At 36.6% G+C, this 14,054-nt stretch overlaps 1 long non-coding RNA gene across 1 annotated transcript; it reads right to left on the reverse strand.

Moving 5' to 3' along the window:
* Positions 1 to 1,715: 1,715 nt before the first annotated feature.
* LOC129398524 (uncharacterized) lies at positions 1,716 to 12,594 on the reverse strand. The gene is made up of 4 exons (XR_008626284.2): positions 12,464 to 12,594; positions 6,447 to 6,524; positions 5,653 to 5,819; positions 1,716 to 3,916 (listed from the first exon to the last, which is right to left on the reverse strand). It is a non-coding gene; the product is annotated as an uncharacterized LOC129398524 (long non-coding RNA).
* Positions 12,595 to 14,054: the final 1,460 nt, after the last annotated feature.

Genomic DNA, 14,054 nt, shown 5'->3' on the forward strand with positions numbered 1-14,054 from the left:
AATCTGAGAAGCCCCAATAAGAAAACTCTACCTTAAGAAATGAAATTACCATTCTAAATGAAAAAGATAGCATTTTTAACCTGAAACTAGAGAAATTAAATGGATCTCAGGAAGCACTGTGACAGAAATAGAACATGTAAAACAGGAAGAAGCTTCAATTCAAGAGATTATAAAAAATTTAAAGAAATTGATTTCAGAATAAAAATCAAAACCTCTTGCAATGTTTACTAAGAGCAGATTGATACTTCATTAAAAAAAGGAGAGAAAGAAACAAACATACTGTTAAACTTGTTTACTAAGAACAGATTGATACTTCATTAAAAAAAAAAAAAGGAAAGAAAAGAAACAAACCAGGCATAGTGGTGTGCACATGTAGTCCCAGCTACTTGAGAGGTTGAGGCAGGAGGAGTGCTTGAGCCAAATAATTCAACTTCAGCCTCAGCAGCGTAGTGAGACCTCATCTCTAAAATACATTTTTTTAAAAACAAAATAAACCTTGTTCTAACATAGTGGAACACATTTTTTAGTTTTGAATTAATGTATTTTTAATATTAAAGTTCAATCTTTAAAAAGGCTTATAAATAATTTTGTTCTAATAATAGCCAACTTTATCACACACAAAAAATTTATTTTATAAATTCATTCTTTACAGACCTTTTACAACCTGCATAGGCCCTTGGTAACATGTTTAGAATTTCTGCTTTGCCCTATACTTCCTCTTTCTTAAATAACCAGTCATTTTACTCCAGAACAAAAATTTACTACACAAGATTCTACCTCATACCAAATTATTGTCTTTTTAACCTTTCTTACCAAAAAATACATTTCCATACTTATAAATTTCTTCACATTTTCCTCTCCTTCTTACTGGTTCCTTTCTATCTTGTTTCTATTACCTTCCTAAATTTATTTTTTGAGACAACCTATAATAAACTCTGAATTTAGACAAAATTATTCTTTTTTCTGAATAAAGAATATATTTTATGGCTTTATCATTAAAACACATCTTTTGATATACTTTATATATAGAATTATATATTGATTAAAATGTTAAACTCTTAGTAACCTTAATTTCTAGTGAAAACTTAGGAGGCAAAAAATTATAAACCATCTCTCACATATCAAGTATTTTATCTTATTTAAAAATGACTTAGATATTTAATGAGTATCTATCACTTTATTTAACATAACATTAAGACTTTAAATTATATAAAAAGTTTATTTATATATGTTGATCCCGTTTCAATTTAACTACTGTATTTTAAACAGTTTAACTTATGAAAACTGAGATATTAGACAAAGCTAGTAGATGTTTTAAGTTGTTTTCCTGTTAAATATTTTCATAACCTATGATTATTAGGTGTTCACCTAAGTAAAAATATTAAAGTTAAATAAATGAATATTTTCCCAATACCTCAAAACATACAGCTGTTTTCATTATATCAACAATATTAAACAAGATCATTCTGTTTCTAGGCTAAATTTATAGTTTTACAAGCTTTGTGTCACACCCTGACACTTTAAAACATCTATCAAAGACAAATATAAAATTGACCAGTAAATCTAGGCAAAAATGTATATTGACAATTCTGAAGACATTTCTATTTTTACTTTATCAACAAATTTAAAACCAAATAATTTATCAAATATTTACTTAAGTCACATTAACTAAAAATATTTGGGTTTGTTATATTTTTGATAAAATATTTAGGCACTTTTTTCTTTTAAGTTAATCAGAGCTCTTTCATATATTCTAGTAAGAAAATATCACCTACACACAACATAAAAACATACAGACAACACAAATATATAGACAGAAGCAGGTTCCCTAGCTTTTATTTTGAAATTTTAGTCTTGAGACAGTAAAACAGTAACATTAACATACCAATTGATTAAAGACATTTGAATCCAAACTGTATTTCTGACAAAATAGAACTTGTTCATATTGCTGAACTTTATTTGCTGTGATAAGTAATCTAATGAAAGCTGTGGAACAAAATTTTGGATAAAACAGTTTGGGTTAAAAAAAAAAACTCTTTTTTTTTTCTTCCTTTCAGTTGCAGTTAAGTTTAGGGTTACATGTTCAATGTTTAAAATTTCAATATACATTTTAGCTAGTATTGGATGAACTGTACAAGAAAATTCAAACCTTCAAGTGTCCTTAAATGAATAACAAATCTATCTCATGTTTGCCAATATGTTTGACTAGTCAATATGAGTAGAGAAGCATTTTTAAAAAGCTACTGGCAGTTTTATTTATTTGCTTTTTTTCTGGCTCCTGAGTGGCAAACAAAGGAATTTTTTATGCCGGAGATACTTTGTATTATTGATCTAAGTTTAATATCTTGACCTGTTTGATCTGAGAGTCTGTTATAGATATGTATCTATTTTCCTTCCTTCCTTCCTTCCCCTCCTTCTTTCTCCTTCCTTCCTTCCTTTCTTCCTTCCTTCCTTTCCTCCTTCCTTCTTTCCTCCTTCTGACTCAAAGTCTCACTCTGTCGCCCAGGCTGGAGTGCAATGGCACAATCTCAGCTGACTGCAACTTCCACCTCCTGGGTTCAAGCAATTCTCCTGCCTCAGCCTCCCAAGTAGCTGCGATTACAGGCACCTGCCCCCACACCTGGCTAATTTTTGTATTCTTAGTAGAGACAAGGTTTCACCATGTTAGTCATGCTGGTCTCTTTGGCCAGGCTGGTCTTGAACTCCTGACCTTGTGATCTGCCCACCTTGGCCTCCCAAAGTGCTGGGATTATAGGCGTGAGACACCACACCCAGCCTCCTTTCTTTTAGAATATAAATATTCATTTAACTATTCTGTTACTCCAAGCAATTGCTAAGTCAAAAAACCTAATTCCCAAAAGATGTGTAGGTTGTTTGTTGCCATGGAGCTGTTGTAATTTGTACAGCCATTAATTTAAAAAAATTTTTGAAACTTTTTTTTTAAATCTTGTCTGGTGTGCCATAAGCAGTGAGTTTATCTCAACACTAGTAGAAAATTAGCAGATTCAAAATAGCCAGAAGGAAAAATAGAGAGATTGAGAACTTAGAAAGCTCTGCATGTTAACTCTATGGTTGGTTGTAGATTTTTAACAAGCTTGGAGAGTTTGAATAATGGCCATTGAGCTCTGAATTTTCCTTGACATGAAGGAAAGTTTGCTCATTAGTTTAAAAATGTGCATGAGAACAGGCCATCATATGTAGCCAGCTGGAGTCTCAGAAAACCTGGCATGCCTTAATGTTTGAGAATCTCACTTTCTTTCTTATTAATCTCTCAAGAGCAAAGAAAATCCCATAAATCCTGTCAGAGAATGTCAGGAATTTGGACTAGTGTTTCAGGTATTCGCTTTTTAAATTAGTCATTCTGTGTCCGCCATTTAGGATGTATATTTTCGCTCTCAGAAGCTTTTCAGAAATAAGCTAGAGAAAAGAAGATCCAAGTTACTTACAGACATGTGTAACTAAACCAAAATCAGAGTGTTCACAAAAACTTTAACCCATGTATGCAGACCAAACAAAACATTAAACTAGGTGTCCAGAACCAATGTGAATTCACCAGAAATTCATGCCTGAGAAACAATATAAATTCTGTAAAAACTAGAGTACTCTTATCTTTACACCAGAAAGCGTTTGCAAAACAAACAAACAAACCCCCAAAACTTCCATAGTTTTAAGAGGGATGCAAGTTCCTTTATTTAAGGCTGCCTTAGTACCAAACCAAATCCTGAAGAAAGTCAAAAAGCCTCTACCAAAAAGAGACTCAGCCTAAGAGAAGATTCACCAGGTCAGAAAAGACAAGGCATGCACGTGGCGAGCTCAGAGATCTCAAGTGAATACTGCACACCAGTTCCAAGAATCGCAGATTCCTTCTAAAAGTGCTCTTGCTTCAGGTCCTGCTTCTGGACACATTTATGTCAACCTAAATAACAAACAGAGAGATGCTCTTTAAAAGAAAACATTTATTCAGGGATAGGACACTATAACTATTCAGAAATAGGACACACACTGTATGTGTGCCATAGTAAACTGTGTGAGTATTCAGGGAGGTAAAGGAAGACAAAGGTTTTTAAAAGAAAAATGAGGAAGATTACATAATTATTGCAAGATAATTATCTTTGCTACAAGGATCAATAACAAGGTTGGACAGGCAGTTGCTGGGCAGATGTCTTGCAGAAGTTTTTCTATGTAAAGTTGCAATGGCCTTTGTGCAAGGTTGTGGTTTTTGCAGTCTTACGTGATCATTCTTACTAAAAGTCATTTATGCATAAGAACTCTCCTTTCATGACTTTCTTCAGCTGTATTTTTTTTTCACATAAGTGACTCCATTTTGATGTTAACAATTCTCACAACTTAAAGTCAACTAGTTGTAAATGTTAGTCACATCTATAAAATACATTCACAGCAAAGCTAGACTAGTGTCTGACCATACTACTGGGCCCCATATCCCAGCCATGTTGACACATAAAATTAACAGTCACAGCATGTGAAAACTGAATGGTGCTTCCATGTAACCAGAAACAAAACAAGTGACCAATGAGATCATTGTGGCCATGAAAAGGTTGCCTTCACATACTTCAATGTATATATAAATCACTGGAGATTTTGTTTAAATACAAATTCTAACCCACTAGGTCTGGGATGGGGCCTGGGATCCTGCAATTCTAACAAGCTCCAAGATGATGCTCATGCTGCTCATCTGCGTCTGAGTAACAAGACCTGTGAAGACCTGCCTGAGAGTAGTAGATGGCCAAAAAGACAAGACAGGCTTAATAAATGGCTGAAACTGGGGCACAAGATAAGCAGGAGACTCTGAATATGAAATTATAATGTTCAAATTTGAGGTGAGCCAGAAAAGATGTAACAATTGCAGCAACTTCTGCAAAGCAATAGCAGAAAACCTCAGGACTCTCTACTGAAATAATTGGCTGCTTCTGGGAAACGACAGAGTTTCAGAGTCCCAGTGACTAGTAGGCAGAGACCCATATGAAATATCAGAAGAGCACTGAGCATATTAACCTCGAAGCAATGCAATGGGAAAGCATTAGCTGCGTTTCCGACATCTCCGGATAAATGAAGGGGCTGTGATTAAATGAGACCACACTGGTGTTCCCATGTAGTAATTAGTTACGTAAGTGTCTCTAAGTCAGTGGCTCTCAAACTTTTCCACCCAAATTCCCATAATAGCAGAGGAGAGCTAAAAATGTATTCCCAAGAGCCTGTCTTAACAAAGTCCACAGCCCTTTAAAGCTGCACATTTTCACTCTTAAAGGCCTATAAATACTGTATTCTATATGATTTAGGGTTCTCCAGAGAGACAGAATCAATAAGGTAGATAGGTAGATGTAGATATTTGAGAGGGGATTTATTAAGAGAATTAACTGATGGGATTATGGAGGCTGAGAATTCCCATGGCAGGCCATCTGCAAACTGGAGACCGTGGGATACTGGTAGGATGGCTCAGTCCAAGTTCAAAAGCCTCAGAAGCAGGGAAGCAGATGAAATAATTTTCAGTCCAAGGCCAATGGCCTGAGAACCCCGGGGGCGGCTGGCGTGTCTTAGAGTCAAAAGGCCAGAGGGCTTGGAGTGCCTATGTCCAAGGGGAGGAGAAGAAGAACACGCCACCTCCAGGAGAGAGAGAGAGAGAGAGAAACTCACCTTTTCTCTGTCTTCTGTTCTATCCAGGCTCCCAGCTGATTGGATGATGCCTGCTGACATTGAGGGCAAATCTGCTCCACACAGTTCACTGACTCATGCCAATCTCCTCTGGAAACCCCCTCACAGACACACCCAGAAGTGATGCTTTTCCAGCTCTCTAGATATTCCTTAATCCAGTCAAGTTGACACCAAAAATTAGTCATCATGTATTCCATTCCATAAAATAACTGAGTTTGTCTTAATATAAAAGTATTTTATATTATTTGTAATCAGATAAACTGAATTTCCAGCAAACAGGACTCAGGCCTTCTCATCCTCCTGGTACACATAATATACCACCTAGGGGAACACTTAAGAACTTTGGTCACCTGCATATTGGTCATCTACATCAGAGGCTGACAACTACTTCTGAGGGCAGAATCTAGCCCACCATATGTTTTTGTAAATAAAATTTTACTGGAGCACAGCCATACCCACTATGGCTGCTTTCATACTACAGAGGCAGAGTTGAGTAGTTGCCACAGATACTGTAGGGTCACAAAGCCAAAATTATTTACAGGAGGTTCTCAAATAACATCATTTCATTTAATGTCATGTTTGTTGATGAGAAAAGAATTGATTCCCAGCCAGATCTAGACAAGGGGAGTTCGCATGTTCTACCATTGTCTTCATGGGCTTTCTCTGGGCACTCTGGTTTCCTCCCACAACCCAAAGATGTGAATGTGAGATGGGTTGGCGTGTCTAAGTTATCCCAGTAGGCGTGAGTGTGGGTGTGTGTGTGTGAGTGCCCCTACCATGGGATGGCATCCTGTCCAGGGTGGGTTTCTGCCTTGCTCACTGAGCTGCTGGGATAGGCTCCGGCCACTGTGACCCTGAATAAGTGGTTTAGAAAATGAATAAATAAATTAATTAATATAAATTATTGCAGAGTAAAAATGTCATAAAGTATATGGTAATCATACAAATGCATAACAATAAACGATGCAGCATGAAAGCACTCAGAGAGCCTGCTGTGTTGGTTTTTGTTTGTTTTTGAGTTGTGTGGTGGTAGGAGGTACTCCTTACAATTTTCGCTTTGCAAATATTTATTCTTTGATTTAACCCATGACTACTACAACTGCCATCACTCAATGATTCACCAAAAATTGGGTAAATAATTATCTCATTTGTTTTAATTAATCTTAAATGTATGTATAGCCCACATTTATTTCAATGTTTAATATTAGAAGTGTTTTGGGTTTTTATTTAGAAGTTTGGTGATGATTTTGTGACCAGAAATATGTAGGAGGAATTTAACTCTTGTTTAGATTAATTAGCCTATGGTAAGATTGGTTTCATTATATGTCGTTTCACTTAAAGTTGCAGTTTCCAAGAACCTATTGAAAACGTTAAAGTGAGGACTTATGTATTATTTGACTCTTCAAAGAAAAAGTTTGGCCACCCTGATCTAAATTATTGTGTTGCTTAAATGATGTTACTACTTTCCCAGATTTGTATGTAAAGAGTCCTTTCAGATGTTATAAATGAAGCAAGCCTGAATTAGTTAGATCCCACTGATTATTGGCTCAGACATTGATGTCTATGGAGTGAACAAGATCTTCAATTAGACACACTCATTTAATTCAAGTAAAGCAAACGGGGTCAGCCGTATTGAAGTGAGCCAGCTTTTCCAACCTGAGCTGAACCCGTGCCCCTGGACAGGCAGAGCTAAAGTTGTCTCATGTAAATGCAAATGCCTTCTTGTGTAAGCTATTCTGTAATGAATGATGCAGGGGAAATTAGTGTTTAGACAGCCTGGTACTGATAATTATGGATTACAAGAAAAAAATTAAACATAAAATGAGGAAAGTGGGCATGAGGAAATGGAGAAAGTACACACTCAGGACAGCTGGAGGAATTTAGTATCCTGGAACCTGACAGCCCAGAACAGTTCAGAGCAGATCCAGCCAGGGCAGCATTCAAGCAAAGCTTTGAGACAATGCTGAGAGTTTAATCCGGGATAAATGGGCTGACAAATCCAAAGGACAGACATTGGGCTAAGAATAGCATATAAGCCAAGGGAAAGGAAACCCAGATTTGAAACCGAGCAAGAGGAAGGACGACAACCAAGCTAGGAAATATGTAGAGGATTACACCACAGAGAAAGGGAAATTAGCTTGCCTTTAATGGCTTTTAAGTCAGTGTTTGAAGTTTGGGCAATTTGAAGCAGTTAGAAGAAATTGAAGCTGTTTAGCAGGGTCATCCATTCAAAAAATAGAATTTCAGGGTGCTTCTGAAGTTATATATATATATGTGTGTGTGTGTGTGTGTATATATGTGTGTGTCTGTGTGTATGTGCGTGTGTGTGTGTGTGTGTGTGTATATATATATATATATTTTTTTCCCCCTGAGTTTGAGGGCAAGACTTAAAGAACCACACAGAAAAAAATCTTTCTTCCTCAGAAATTCTGGGGTAGTTAGTCCCAGGAATTGGGGATTGGAAAAGCAGAATGAAATTTTCAAGGTAAAGCACTTTACTTACAGCAAAAGTTGTAAACTTGTTCCTGAACGGGCTTGACTTTAAGGAATGGAAAGAGATTCATACCCCAGGAAATCTCAAAGATGTTTTGCGTACATGGGGTCAGTATCATCTCTGTAATCATATTATATACATGAAATCTGATTGGCTTTATATATTATCTATACCAAGAGTTTTTCACTTCTGGGTAAAATGCTCCAAATGGGTGTTCCTCCCTTCCACCCCCTAAAAATAAAATAACTAGCCCAGTTACTATTGTTGCTTATCCAGTGTTAACTAGATGTACAGAGCTATAAAAGGACAGGAATTCTCTCAAACAAGGAAACATGTTGTTTCCCGTGTCTCTAACTGGTATCCCTGTTGTGTCATGAATGGCATCAGCCTTAGGATGAAGATGACATAGAAGATAACTAAGTGGTGGGGCTGGAAAAATCTTAGCTCTTGCTGGCCTCATGAAATCACTGGTGTACTCTATGCTGGACCTCCAGTTATAGGAAAGATAACATTTCTATTTTGCTTAGATCATTTTGAGTTGGAGTTTCCATTACTTGCTGCCAAAATCATACTGATGCATACTGATATGGCCAGGTCCTCCTCCAGATGCTGAGGATACAATGGTAAATATGAAATAGACAAGGGTTAACTGGAACAGCAGCAAAGAAACCAGATAATTTTAGCAGAATAATTGATGATGGCTATTTGACCCCCAAATTGGTGCTACTGTTGACTGATTTCAATTTAAGGAAGGGAGTGAATCCTGGGGGTGCAATACCAAACTCATTGTAGGAATTACAGTTTCTAAAAATTGAATGGTTATTTACGTGCTTAACGTTGAGGAGACATTGGAAATAGGAGATGTTATGGGGGGGCAGGGGAAGCAGGGATGCTTCCACTAGGAAACCTCCTTTAAAGGGTACTCAGAAAGAGTATCCAAGAATATGAAGGAAAATCAGGAGAATATGGAATCAAGGAAGCCAAGAGAAGAGTATTTAAAGGAAGCCATGGTCAACTGTGCAAAGCAGCTTAGGAGTTAGGAAAGATGCTGGCTGTAAACTGTTAGATTTAACCACAACAAGGTCAATGTGAACCACGACAAAATAAGTTTCAGTGTGGAGAGAGTCGTGGGTGTCGGACGGGAGGGAATTGAACAAGGAAAGGAGGGAAAGGCAGTGGAGTCAGGGATTATTTTTTCAAGCAGTTTAGCTGGAAAGGGGGATAGAAAAATATAGAAGATTGTGCATATTTGGGGAGGAGAGGGAGAATTTCAAAGTTCCACAGAAGATTCTGTTTGGCCCTCCTGATTGAGAACCTCTTATAAAGAGGAATAATCAGTTACATTTAGCCTTTATTACAGGCCCATACTATACAATAGGTATTCAGAAGGGGCCTGTTTTAAAAGGTCCACCCAGTGAGTCACATAATGAACAATGAGAATTAGATGGGTAGGTTAGGATTTCCCAACAATATACTTGCCGTGTTGAGTTTGGCTATGAAGTGCTTTTAATTTCCTGTATAAGATTGTTATTTTAATTACCTTTCTCAGGGAGTTGTGCTTACTTACTCTATGGTTTTGAATGGTGTTCAAAACTTACTCGGTTCCGAGGCCAGCTCGGTCGGGGAGACCCTAATCCAGTGGCGCCAGAAGAATTAAAGACACACACACAGAAATAAAGAGGTGTGAAGTGAGAAATCAGGGGTCTCGCAGCCTTCAGAGCTGAGATCCCAGAACAGAGATTTATCCATGTATTTATTAACAGCAAGCCAGTCATTAGCATTGTTTCTATAGATATTAAATTAACTAAAAGTATCCCTTATGGGAAAGGAAGGGATGGGCCGAATTAAAGGAATAGCTTGGGCTAGTTAACTGCAGCAGGAGCATGTCCTTAAGGCACAGATCACTCAGGCTATTGTTTGTGGCTTAAGAATGCCTTTAAGCGGTTTTTCACCCTGGGCGGGCCAGGTATTCCTTGCCCTCATTCCAGTAAACCCATAACCTTCCACCATGGGCATTATGGCCATCATGAACATGTCACAGGGCTGCAGAGATTTTGTTTATGGCCAGTTTTGGGGCCAGTTTATGGCCAGATTCTGGGGGGCTGTTCCCAACAATTTGGTAAGACTTTGTTTTTAATTGCACGTTTGTTTTTAATTCACTTCATATATATTATGAAGTGAAGTGAATTGAAAATCACTCTGGTCCTATCACACAGAGAAAACCTCTCTACACATTTCAGCATGCTTCCTTTTAGTCTTTTTTGCTGCATGTGTATTTGTCAGCACCTTCCATGTGTTTAGTACTTCCTTAGGCCTGGGCACCACTGGAAGCAGCCATGAAATGTGAAGCCTAGACCCCACTCTCCAAGAGCTGACAGTATATTTGAAAGGAAAATCATACAGAATGAGCTGCAAGAGGGAATCATGGCCAGGGCCAACATTAAGGGGAGGCAAGTGAGGCCGCATCATGCAAGGGCAGGATCAAATTCTGGCTTTATTTTAAAATGTGATATTTTGTTCATCCTGAAATTTTTTTGTGCTAATTTGATTTTTAAAAAATATTCTATCAAAATATTATACATCTTAATTGCTGAGTTGTTTAGGGTCCCTTAAATTTTGTGCCCAAAGAGAATGCCTCACTGGCCTCACCTTGGTAATCCCCTGGCTGACAGCATGGGCCTTAGATTCAGACAGATGTAGGTTTGAATCCATCCCTCACGCTTACTGGAGATGTGACCTGAGCAAGTTACTTGCCCTCTGTAAGCTCAATATTTGTAAAGTGGAGCCAGTTAAATTAAATAAGTTAATACAGCTAAAGTACTAATAAGCTTAAGGACGTAACAGATATATAGTAAAAAGAATATTATTTCAAAACAAAATGAGTGATCTAAATATTCACTATAAAATAGCACTGTTCAATAGAAATTGAATGTAAATCAAGTGATTTTAAAAGCAGCTATTTTTTTTAAAGGTGAGTGAAATTTTAATATTTTAATGTTATTAAACTCAATATATCTAAAATATCATTTCAACATAAAAGCAATATAAAAATTATTAATGGGTTATTTTACATTTTTTAATACTAAGTCTTAGAAATTAGGTATGTATTTTATACTTACAGCACACCTCGATTTTGACGAGCCAAATTTCAAGTGCTCAGTAGCCACATGTGTCTGGTGGCTGCCATATTGGATGGCACACATATAGACCTTCTTGGAAGATATTTGGAGACTAGAGTAGTTGAGACAGAAGTGTGGAAAAAGTAAGGCATTTTTAAACCTGGTTAATAAGGAAACTTTGGAAAGAGCACAACCTTCAAGTATGGGACAGTTTCTAATATCCTTTGAATAACTCTCTTTGAAATATGAAAGGGTACGATTGGTCAAAAGAAAACTTCAGCTGAATTAAATTTAACAGAGTTTAATTGAGCAAAGAACAATTCGCAGATGGGGCAGCCTCCCGAGCCAGAGTAGGCTCAGAGACTCCAGTGCAGCCATGTGGTGAAAGATTTATGGACAGAAAAAGAAAAGGAACATGCAGAAAACGAATGTGAGGTACAGAAACAGCTAGATTGGTTACAGCTTGGTGTTTGCCTTAGTTAAACATGGTTTGAACAGTTGGCCACATTTGATTGGCCAAAACTTGGCTACTGTCACAAGAGTAGGCTACAGTCTGTTTATACCTCTACTTGTTATGGTTAACGAGGTACAGAGAAACCTTTAGGCTGAACTTAAAATATGTAAGCAGGCAACTTTAGGCTAAACTTGATTTAACAGAATATTTGGGAATACAATTAGGAAAAAAATATTCAATAGGAAGAAAACATTACTCCCCCTTTAATTTCTACCAGTTTATCAAACGTTATTTGCTTCTGCACTATCCTTCATTCTCTTATTCTATTTCCTTTGGATTCTAAGAACATCTTAATGTTATTTCTGAGCACATTAGCCATGGATTTGAAATATTTTGAGTTTTAATTTAGTCTGTTCCCTGGGCCAAAAAATTGATGAGCATTTGAGAGCATAAAACCTAGATATTTCACAGATATTTTAAAGGCTTGAAAAATTCAAACTTGAAAAAATAAAACTATAACTAAACTTAAAGTTGGCAAAGAATTATAATTCTAAAGTGACTTGCTTAGAGTCGAACTCTTACTGGGAAGGTGAGAGTCTGTCTGCTTAATTCACTTTGTGTTAAGAAAACTAAAAAACCAACAACAAATTTCCCAAAGAATATGTACAACATCCTTGAGGATAGTGTAAAATCAAAAACATTTTTAAAGATACTAACTCCAAGTACCTTTGCTTCCTGGCCTCCATCAGGAATCCTGGACTCCCAGTGGAATCTTCACCTTCTTTGCCACATATATGTCCCCTTATGTTAGCAATGATTGCAGACAGTGTACTACACTTGCAGCAAAATCCAGCCAGACCCATCAGCCCCAAGTTATTTTCCTAGCATGAAAGAAATTGCTGCTTTTTTGTGTGTGCTCATAGTTTATTTATAGCATTTAACATTTTACTTCAAGTCAAGACCTAATTTTAGAGTGCAAGAATTGACTCTTTTTGGAAATAGTAGGGATGAAATTTCTTTAAGAAGTGCCTTCCTCATGATCTCTATATTTTTAAGGTAAATGCTGAGTCATTCATGATGCATTAAAAAAAAATCTTTCTTTTTTCAACCCTCCTTCCTGGATTGGAAGTGAATGCCAAATCTCATGTAGAAATCATTTTCTGGAAGTTTTCCAGGTCTGAGAATATGGGGAAAAGGTCTTTTAAAATTCTACGGCTTCACTGTTCTGTGTGTGTGCCTGTACCAGCAGTTTTGGTCTCACCTGAGAGTTTCTTAAGAAAGCAGAATTTCCTGTCTAATTGTATCTTTATACATACTAACCAATCTCTCCCTGTTTCCCTCTCCCTTGCCCTCCCCAGTCTCTGGTAACTGCTGTTCTAGGAAATCAATTTTTTTTGATTTCACATATGAGTGAGAACATATTGTATTGTCTTTCTGTGTCTGGCTTATTTCACTTAACATTATGTCTTCCAGGTTTATCCACATTCTGGTGTCCTATTGCACAATAGGGTTACTATAATAACAATAATGTATTGAATATTTCAACATAGCCAAAAGAAAGGATTTTGAATGTTCTAACTACAAAGAAATAATACATGTTTGAGTCTATGGATATGTTAATTACCCCAACTTGGTCATTGCAGAATATATACATGTGTTGAAATATCACATTGTACCCCATACATATATACAATTATGTGTCAAAACTTTAAAATTTAAGATAAAAAATTTTTTAAACAAAGTAGAATCCCAAGCTCCAACCAAACCTAGCCAGATCAGAATCTGCATTTTAATAAATTTCATGAGATGATTCTTACACATATTAAAGTTTGAGAACTGATCTATAGAGTACAAAGGCCTCCATAGTTTTGTTTAAATAATTATTGTTAAAACATCCAAGATAAATAGTTCCATTACTATTACAGTTTCTCAAATTAAAATTTAAAAGTTTCCATACTTGACCATTTAACTAAGATTTCCATTATAATATCATGCTGCCATTCAAAAGAATCTTTGACCTGAATATTCCTTTACAAAAATGTTCTGGTGTAATTTACAAATATTCTTGTAATCTATACAGGTATTCACATTCATTCTTATACAAGCACCCTTGGAATGAGATCTAGGCATGGGTATTTTTTAAAAGCTTCTCAGGGGAAGCTGGTATGCAGCTAGGACTGAGGGCTGCTGCTTAGTCTCCAGAATATCTGATCTGCAGGCCTCAAGCTAATAATTACAGCCCCGGTTCTTATAAGATGTATAATTCGCCCATGGGCTGATTCAGGTCAAGATTTCTTTCCTGCCTTTTCTTGCTCTC

This window comes from Pan paniscus, chromosome 7 (assembly GCF_029289425.2).
Source record: "Pan paniscus chromosome 7, NHGRI_mPanPan1-v2.0_pri, whole genome shotgun sequence".
Taxonomy (NCBI): Eukaryota; Metazoa; Chordata; class Mammalia; order Primates; family Hominidae; genus Pan; species Pan paniscus.